The sequence below is a fragment of the Crocodylus porosus genome, unplaced genomic scaffold (assembly GCF_001723895.1).
Source record: "Crocodylus porosus isolate Cpor-Errol unplaced genomic scaffold, CroPor_comp1, whole genome shotgun sequence".
In the NCBI taxonomy this organism is placed as follows: Eukaryota; Metazoa; Chordata; order Crocodylia; family Crocodylidae; genus Crocodylus; species Crocodylus porosus.
Genome location: NW_017728943.1, coordinates 76,694,332 through 76,704,371, shown reverse-complemented (window position 1 = coordinate 76,704,371; position 10,040 = coordinate 76,694,332). Strand labels below are relative to the sequence as shown.

Sequence of the window (10,040 nt, the reverse complement as noted above, 5' to 3'; positions counted from 1 at the left end):
CCCCTGAATAAAGTATTTAAAAAGTCAAAGTCTGTTTGTACAACCCAGCTTTTTGTTTGCCTTTCTTTTAATTGATAGAGCTCAGCCTGAGCTTTCAAATTTAAACACTGGGCTTCATTCAAGAAATACTATTTCTTTCTTCTTTTGTATGTCTTAATAATTAATACTTTGATATCATGCATGATGACCCTCCAATAAAGAGAGACAGACAGACAGAGAGAGGGAAGCAAACAAAAATAGCATAAGGAAGAACTTAAAGTATTGATAATGTAGTCAGCTGCAGTATAAAATACTCAGGCAGATATCCACACATATGGACTAATAAGAGCTCCATGGCAGCAAGTCTTCCCATTTTACATTGTTCTGACTCTCAGAACATTTAATGAAATATGTAGGTAAGTGAATGATATGCCCAATGCCTCTGGGAAACTGCGGCAAAAACACAGGTATACATATAACTTAAGAAGGCCCATCTGAGCACTACTATTTACATTACCTCTTAATACAGCCCAAGGGGAGTTCTCAATAACATTAAACGGCAACAGACTTTTAGATAAAAAGCACCAAATCAGATATCTAATTAGATGTTAAAGTGCCAAAAAAGCCCCTCTGAAGTGCCCCATCTATACAGATTTTGTGTGAGCCAGGTCAAACTAACGCACTGCCTCTTCTGGGCATACACTGGGCTCAGCGTGGGGGTGCACTGAGTTTAAAGTAAAGCACCATTTGTGGGGTGGGGAGGGGAGTCCATGTGTAAGCAGCCCAAATAGACAAAGGACATTATTATTAGGGCTGTGTGAAATTTCACCAACAGTTTCATTTCAAAGCTGTTTCAACACATTTCAAGCTCAAAACAGTGAAACTGAAACAAAACAAAAAGTTTCAAAACAGCTTTGAAACAAAATGAGGGCACTCAAAACATTTTTAAAGTTTCAAAATGTTTTGAGTTTCAAAGCAGCCTGGTAGCAGGAGGCAGAGGACAGCCAGGGCTATGCTCCAAGCAGCTTTACAGCCCCATGGAACTCAGCATAGTGGCAGGCTGCAGAGCACAGCCCTGGCTCTCCCCACCTCCCACCACTGGGCTGAGCTCCCTGGGACTGGTGGAGCTGATTGGAGTGCAGCCCTGGCTCTGCCCACCTCCCATCACTAGGCTGAGCTCCATGGGACTGCAGCACTGATCAGAGCACAGCCCTGGCTCTGCCCACCTCCACCTGCCGGGCTGAGTTCCATGGGGCTGCAGAGCTCCTCAGAGTACAGCCCAGTGGCGGGAGGTGGGTAGAGCCAGGGCTATTCTCCACCTCCTGCCACTGGGCTATGCTCCATGGGGCTGGCGGAGCTGATCAAAATGCAGCCCAACCTCCCACTACTGGGCTGCACTCCAAGTGGCTCTGCCTGTCATCCGGCACAGATCTTGGGGCCTGCACCCCCGGAAGGAGTCCAGCACAGCCCCACAGTGCTCCTGGGGGTGCGTGCCACCAGATCTGTGTGCCGGATGACAGGAGGCTGCCGCTGCCAGCAAGTGTCATGAGTTTTGCTTTTTGCGGTTTGTGGTTCAGTTTTTGAGAAACCACTGTACCTATATCCTTGGAACTTGGCAGGCTTCATGCCCTCTGAAGGGGCTACCACCCCTGCAATTTTCATCTGAATCAGGCAAGAAATGACAAAGGTTTAGACATTTTCATGATTCCACCTTATAGCTTATGGGCAAAACGTTGAAATGCATTAAAACAGCAAAATAGTTTTGACGAAACAAAACAGAACAGTGCTTCGGAATGAAAAAAAATGATAAAATGAAACACCGTCCCTTCAAAATGGTGAAAGAGACATCAAAATGAAATAATAGTGTTTCGTACATCCCTAATTATTATCCACAAGATTGTCAGTTTCCTTTATATGGGGAATTTGCAACTGCACTGTAAGCAATGGCCACTCCTATGTTGGGACAAAAAGCATTGTAAATTTGAAGAAAGTATTTGACATTTACATGGATAAGATTAGCTTTGTATAAATGTTATCTAGGGAAACAAAATTACTAGAGCTTTAAAATATTCTGCTCCAAAGAACGATATTCCAAGCACCTTTGGAGGGAAAGAAGAAATACATTTACCATATTACAAAACTGAATAGTGAGAATAATTATGGTGGTTTTATACTAGTGGTGAACACAAATCATAGAAATGCATGATGCTGATGAAAATATTTAATCAAATTATTAATCCTGACGAATAATGAGCCAGCATGTTAGTGAAAATTCTGTACCTACTTTAATTACCATTAGGTCTTCTTGATGATATCAGAAGCTAACATGGTGGGCATGTCCAGATGAGTATGTGCGTGCAGTTTGTGGCACTGCAGGTCCATCTATGGCACCATAAAGTGCATGCACTGGAACCAGGAAATCCCATTGTCAAAAAAATCCATGGTGGAAAAAAGCAGCATGGCGCAGTTGGCAGCAGCATGGACCACCTGAAACTAGCCTGGACAGCCAGAGCAATACTCCAGCTGCTGCCCAGGCTCCTCGTGCTCAGATTGCTGCCACTGGAGCCCCAGGAAGTCCCCAGGACCCCAGATAAGATGGATGGGGCCAGCGCAAGTGCTGGCCCCATCCTCCTCTACCCTAACCGGGGCAACTTGCTGCATGTCAGAATGTGCCTGCACAGGTGTTCCCCAGGGACAACTAGCAGCAGCACAACTATGTGCCACTGCTATTTGTCCCCAGAGAAACACACATGTGTGGGTGCATCATCTGGATGCACCCCACCCTATGAGGAAAACATTGTCATAATTTCCAATACTAAAACAAACATACAAAGACATGTTTGTGAAAATGCTCTAAATATTATTCTGGTTTTTTTCTTTTCACATTATTTTGAAGCACCATTTGGTGGTCAGTATTGGAGATGAGCTATCAAAACAGATGGACCATGGGCCTTCAAGCACATCATAATTTTTGGGGTGGCTCTAATCATCCCTTATGCTTTTAAAATTTATCTATCAATTCTCCAGCTGGTTTGAGTTGGGGTTTACATATAAAACTCAATGCTACTGTGCATTGTTATTCACCTTTCATTTTTCAGGTTTTGAAGAACCTTAGAAAAAGGACCAAAAGCCAGTGAAACGTGGACCGGTGAAGAAGCAGCATTCCTTATACCCCTATATTCTTAAATCAGTATCATGTAGCTGTTAATTCATTTCAAAATTTATAATTAGTTTAATTATATCAAAGTCCTGCTTATTGTCTCAAATAATTTGTCTCAAATAATTTGTTAGCAAATGTAAAAAGCAGGATCTGGAATAATCCTGCATGACAGTTCCTGGCATTTTGATTGGTAGTCACACAGGTGAGTGAGGTGGCTAACATCCCATCTAGCTGCCTTTGGTTCACCAACCTGACTGATCAGGTACCCTTTGGCACATAGGTCAGTTCAAGGCAGTATTTAGCTTGAGTCCAGAGCAAGGCTCAAAGTCACACTTCTGGATCTGTAGTGAGATGTCCTGCTCAGTCTGTGACTGTGTCCAGTGAGAACAGCTCTAATGATTTAATTTATTCTACCATGTTGGCTTCCTTATTTACAGCTTGAGTTTTTTTTTCTCTCCTAGTACCCATACTCTTTCCCCCACGTCCATTTTGCTGTTACAATGCCCTGGACAAGCTCCCCTTCACTTTCTTCATGAGTATTTTGAGTTCTATTTAAGTAAGTTTCAGCTTGTCTTATTTGGGAAGTCTTACCAGGAATATTTAAGTGGTACAAAATATATACACACACTGAAGTATTCCTTCTGAATGCTAAGTGACCAGCATACAACACATCATAAATTAACAAATGACCAAATCTAAAAGGAAATATTTAGAAGTGGAAATAAATGAAAACCCTGAATTAATTAGCAAACCAATAACACTGAGCACATTTGTTGATTCATGTCATATTTTTGCCTTCGTATTTTGAATAGGGAAGGGAGGGAATCAGCACACCTTCTTCACATACATAGGCTGTAGACATTGGATCATAGACAGGATACTTAAGTTATTCAAGTCTTCTACAGGGAGAGGAAGAGTAAGTGTGTGTGTGTGCGTGTGTGTGCGCATGTGTGTGCGCGTGTGTGTGTGAGCGTGAGAGAGAGAGAGAGAGAGAGAGAGATTGAGAGAGGGTGGCAGGTAGCTAAATCATTTTGGTCTTTCTTTTTCTAGAATTATGATAGTCCAAACAGTCTTCTGCCTAGGTTTTGTCTCTTTCAAGTGTTCATCCTCCAGGATGTCATATGCCCTGATTCCGTCTGCTTTAATCCTAGCCATAATTCATGGGGAGAGCCCCGCAGCATGCCACTAGAACTCATTTAGCAAGATAAGATAGGAGAATTGTGACACAGTCCCATGATCTACTAAACTAGACAGAAGGATAGTCAGTGGTGTATACCATACAAATGCAAGTTAATTATAAGCAGGATAAAGAGTGCAGAATAATTTGACAAGAATACTGCTGCTAACAGGAGCAAGAGTGAGGCAAAAAGGGGAGTATGTCACTAAACTTTTTATTCACCTGTTGAAGATGACATTTAAACCTATTTCTATACTCCAAAGTCACAGTAAACTTACCCAGAAGATTTGACCCAACTTTACTGTTCCAAAGCTGTCTGCACTATCATAACTCCCAGCACACTGTGAGGTGTACCCCTTGGTTTTTTGTTCTGTAGGGCTCAGACTGCATTGAACATTTGGCCTGGCACTCACTTATTTGCCCTTGGCATGCCTCTAACCAAAAGTCCATACAGCCCTTAATTGTCCTCAAGTGGAACCATGCCCACACTCTTGTTTGGGCCATATTATCTTGTGTGGCTTGGTGCATGTTACAGGAAAACTGACAGTACCACTGGCTTGTTCGTAAATCCTTCCAGCCCTCATCTAGCATAAGTATTTCCTTCTTGTTCAGCTGTTCTTACCATTAAACAGATCAAAGTTTCCTCTCACTTACATCCCATCCCATCCCACTGGCTTCCATGTTGTTGGATGTTTGTAAACAACAGCAAATTTAGCTATTAAGCCTAAGTGTTTTCTTACTATAACATCTGCATTTTTCCCTCATTCCACATGTTCCCTCTGCTTTTTTATCATATTGGATATGTTTAGCTTTGTCAGGTCCTTGTAATGTGTCTTCTGTTCCTATCCTCTCATTTTTATTTTTCTCTTGTGTTATATCTTTCTCAAACCACATGAAGAAATATGTATATTATTAGAGAGCCATTCAGAGTGGAACTATTTTTTCCCATAGTTTTATAAAAGCAGGGACTATGACCATATGGCCTAGATGGGCTTTTCTGTTTTCTCCATGACCCAAACTCAACAACTTGCTGGAAAGAGGTATGCTAGTTTCCTTTCTTTTCTAAAAAATAAGAGATTTGCGGACACATGATTTTCTTTCATTAACAGGATTCCTTTGTTGCAATCATTTACTAAATGGGCAGGCATTTCAATTATAGGTGAGTATAAACCAAATGGTAAGATCTAGTTTGCTGCAAATTCTGTCATGTCACTATAATAGTAAGTAAGCAACAGCTGATCCTCTGGAGCACAGTATATGTGTAAGATGTATAGTCAGATGTGTAATGAATCTGCTTGTACGCAGTCCCGAGACCATCACACCAAGACATTTGATGTGTATGCCTAGGCAAGAGTATGGAGGAGTGAAGGCTGCCCATAACATACCATCCCTCCTTTAGACCACTGAGACAGAATCCAAAGGCCAGGTGAATTTAGATGTTCAGTGCCTCAATGGCTGTACCTTTTGCCAGAGTGCAACAGATAAGAAATGCTGCTGACTGCCTAATACCTCAGCAAGGGAACATTTCTGACAGGGTGATGTCCCTTAGCCTTTCCCCAAACAAGAAGTACCTACAAGGCAGTGGGAGCTAGGGTTTTGAGGCACCCTATACTTGCCTTACTCTGGAGATTGCAACATTGTGCTATTTTATAGGAGCTATCCTGCCACAAGTAGCCCCACCATGTTGCCACCAGGCCCTCCACTCAGATGCAGCTTATGGTTATACCCAGGACCAGATACATAATATTTGTAATATGGAGACTGTAATATGGGGTGGCTAAAAAAGGTAAAATGCTGTAAAGTATGGGAAGAATGTATCATGATAAAGCCTAAAAAAGAATTTCACTTTGAGTATGGACTGATTCTTTTATATATATATTAACACCGCGTGCGCGTGCGTGCACGCACACACACTTATGTATATGTATATGTATATATGTGTGTATATATATATGTGTATGTATATATGTATATATACATATGCAGTGTTAATCATTAAAAACTTCACAGTCTTTGCTTTCATAAACAGGTTATATTCCTGTGATACTCTCTTGCTTTAGCATAGGGAATTGTTTGAATATTATAGCATCATTAATTACTTGCAAAGACAAAAATAAATTCCTTCCCTAGCTTTATAACATGAGCATGGATATAAACAGGTGGAATGGTTAGATAAATTACACAGAGAAATTTAATTGAATGGATTAAATTAGATCAAAGCATATGACTGATGGATCTATGGCTGACAAAAAACACATGGATGAATTAAATGGATGGGTTGGAAGAAGAGATTCATGAGATGAATGAATGAGTAGACTGATGAATGAATAGTTGCTATATTAAATGGAGAGAGACAGACATTGGGGTATTATGTATGTAGACAAAGTAACCATGTATCAAAATTAACCAAGAATCAGAATTCTTCTGCTGATCACTCTGCTTAGAATGAGTTCTGGTAGAATCTGAAATATTCTGCAGGTTAGTTATGGCTAATTGGACCTCATTCCACTCTCAATAGAGAGTCCTAGAGAAAGAAACAAAATCAGAGCAGAAGGATTGCTCTGCAATACAGTCTCTCTAGGAAGAACTGAGCTAAAAAGAAGGACTAGGGCTGTGATTTCAAATCAAAATGCCTTAGAATGATCTTTTTCATTTTTTTTTTAATTTCGGGGAGGTGACTTTTCCTTATCTATGTTGTTGTGAGATGCAGTCATTCACACATTTCTAGGCAGATCTCACATTTTGGTCCTTAACGAGGTGTGAGCTTTGTAAGAAATAGAATCTCATGAGTGCACCTGTAACACAGTGGGCACATCCACACATGAGGTTTAATGCACAGTAGCCTAGTTTACTGTGCATTAAAGTATCACATCAAAAACCATGCTAATATGCTAATGTGCAATGAAAATAGGCTAATGCTCATTAACTGTCAATAAAAAAGCATGTGCTTTCACTACTGCACAGTAGGGCAACCTAATGTGTATTTAGTTAGTACCTCATATGAGAGGCACTAAATTTAATGCATATTAGGAAAAGCACATTAATGAATGTGCAGACATGCCCAGTGTTCCATTTTGTCATAATACCAAAGGTGCAACACTGTAATTTTTCATCATTCTCCAGTTGAAACAGTACATGATAACATATGCTACTAAGACCCCCTCTACACATTACAGGTATTGCACAATTAACTTGTTAAGTGTGCAATTCTTTTAAGACCAGCTACACAGGCAAAATACTTATCATACCATAAAAAGTTCCAATGAGCTATAAACCTTGAAAATGTGTACCAACTTTATAGATAGTTGCTATTGAGCTTTAATTTTCACATGTAGCAGGGTTTCCCCTGCATCTGGGAACCCCATCAGCTGATCAGGCTCTCAGGCACAAGGGTGCACCATGCATAGCCTAGGCTGGGAGTCCCACAAGTAAGGGGACTCACAGTCATAGCAGCTGCTAACTTTGGATCCCAGCACCAGCAGCTGTACTGCTGAGACCCAGGGCAGGTCTACATGTGCACATTTAATGCACATTAGCCCAATTTAGCCCAATTTAAGGTATATTAAGGGTATGTATCTACACATGTGACCTTAATGCACCTTTAAAATGGCAATTTTAGACTATCCGTTAGGGCTGTGTGAAATTTTGCCGGGTGTTTAGCTTCAACACTGTTTCAACTCATTTCAAGCTTGAAACAATGAAATCAAAACAAAAGGCTTCAAAACAGCCACAAAATGAAAAAAGTCCTTCAGCTACTTCACCACTTTTCATAGACAAATCTATGAACTGCACTTCATCAACCTCCTAGCCATAGAAACTCATGGACTCAATATAGACATTGGATTTATGATACACTACAACCTGCCGGACATCTGACTCCCCAGGTACCTCTCCACTTTTACTTGCTACATCCCTCTTCCCCCGCTCACCCCATCCTGTCCCTCACCCCCTCACGCCTCAATTTTTATTTTCACTGACTGGCTTTCTTGCATGTATGCCGGCCTCTGGCTTCTTTACTATTCCTTCCATCCAGGAACAGCACACAGACACACCAACCCAGGTACTTCCTCAGCCTGACATAGGGTTTTTCAACCCAAAAGCCTGCTAAGATATATTTCTCCAACTATTCAGTTGGTCTACTAAAACATATCAGATTGACCTAAAGAACCTTGTCTGCCAATGCCATGTCATTAGACCAACATGGCTACAACCTATACACCTAGCACCTGTCCCCAGTCAGCTGACCAGAAGGACACAGGGGCCCTGGGCACATCTAAGCCCCAGGGCTGGGGCTGGCAGGGAGAGTTCTCTGGCAGCTGTTGGAGAAAAAGCGCCTTCAGGAAAGGAATGAAAGTCTCTGTGGCAGTTTGGTTTCTTGAGATGCTGCTGGTACTACCGTGCTGCTTACTTACCTGTTGTTATTTAAAGTGGTGGACCACTGGACTGAGGCTGTAGGAGAGAAGTAGACTTCACTGGGGAACACTACCATAGAGGCTTCAGTGCCAGTGAGGGCATGCCTTAACACACACACAGTCACACATCAGAGTTTTACTTGTCAGCAGCTTGAGGTGCAGTTTCTCAGACACCCCTAGACCTATATCCTTGAAACTTGGTAGGCTTCATTTCCCTCAGAAAGAGATACCAACCCTGCAATCTGTGTCTGAATCTGGCAAGAAATGACAATGTTATAGGTGGTTTTGTGCTTCTCCATTATAGCCTATGGCTGAAACATCCAAAGGTACTGAAACAGCGAAACAGTTTCGATGAAACAGAATGGAACAGTGCTTTGAAACAATACAAAATGGTGAAACCAAACACTTTCCCTTTGAAATAGCAAAGCAGAAGTCAAAACAAAACTGCTGTTTTGCACAGCCCTACTATCCGGGCATTTTTATACATGCTCCGGGCTGCAGTGCTGTGCACTTTAATTAGCGAGCCACGCTAATTAAAAGCGCCCATGCATCATGTATATCAGCATCATCATATGTCTCTGTGCTGAAAAAATGGCAGTGGGGTGCTTTGAACTAATGCTCATTGCATGTGTTTTATTTAAAAGCACTCTGCCACCATTTTTTCAGCACAGAGACACATGATGATGCTGATACACATGACTCTGGAGGCTGCCAGTGCATGTCAATTTCCATGTTCCAGCGATTAGCTAAGTCTGTTCCAACATGGTGAATTTCCAGCACATTGAAGCAGGCACCCTGCAATTTATAGGAGCTGTTTGAGCTGTTCAAATTTATGCACAAATAGCTAAATCACATTAATGAATGTGTAGATGCACTAAAGTGCATTAACATGATGTGTGTCCATTGACTATAGTCCCAAGTTGATCCACACACCTGCATTAATGTGCCCTAGCACATGTACATGTGGATGTGCCCCTAAATTGCCTTAATGTACATTAGGCTAATGTGCATTAAGTTTAGGTGTGCAAAAAAGCACATGTAGACACGCCCCCACAATCTAGGTCCCGGCAGCAAGACCCCTAGTGCCTGGATCCAGCTGAGTCCCAGCAGCTGATTTCTCAGCCCTGATGGTGTGTGGAACCCCCAAGGCTGGAAGATCACAGCTGCTGCCATCTTCCAGCCTCAGGAGCTACCTCCACTCTTGAGATTAGAAGATTGCACCTGCTGAGATCTCCATGCCTTGAGGGTGTGTGAAACTCTCAGGGCTGAAAGAGAAAAGCAGGTGCAATCTTCCAGCCCCAGGGGATTCCTG

At 41.9% G+C, this 10,040-nt stretch overlaps 1 long non-coding RNA gene across 2 annotated transcripts in view; it reads right to left on the bottom strand.

Moving 5' to 3' along the window:
* LOC109319243 overlaps positions 1-10,040 on the bottom strand; it is a 14,440-nt gene that overhangs the window by 557 nt on the left and 3,843 nt on the right. The window contains exon 2 of one of the 2 annotated variants that reach the window (XR_002103432.1): positions 3,473-3,474. The exons of the other annotated variant lie outside the window; for it this stretch is intronic. This is a non-coding gene — a long non-coding RNA (uncharacterized LOC109319243). The remainder of the gene's footprint in view (positions 1-3,472; positions 3,475-10,040) is intronic. 2 annotated transcript variants of the gene reach the window in all.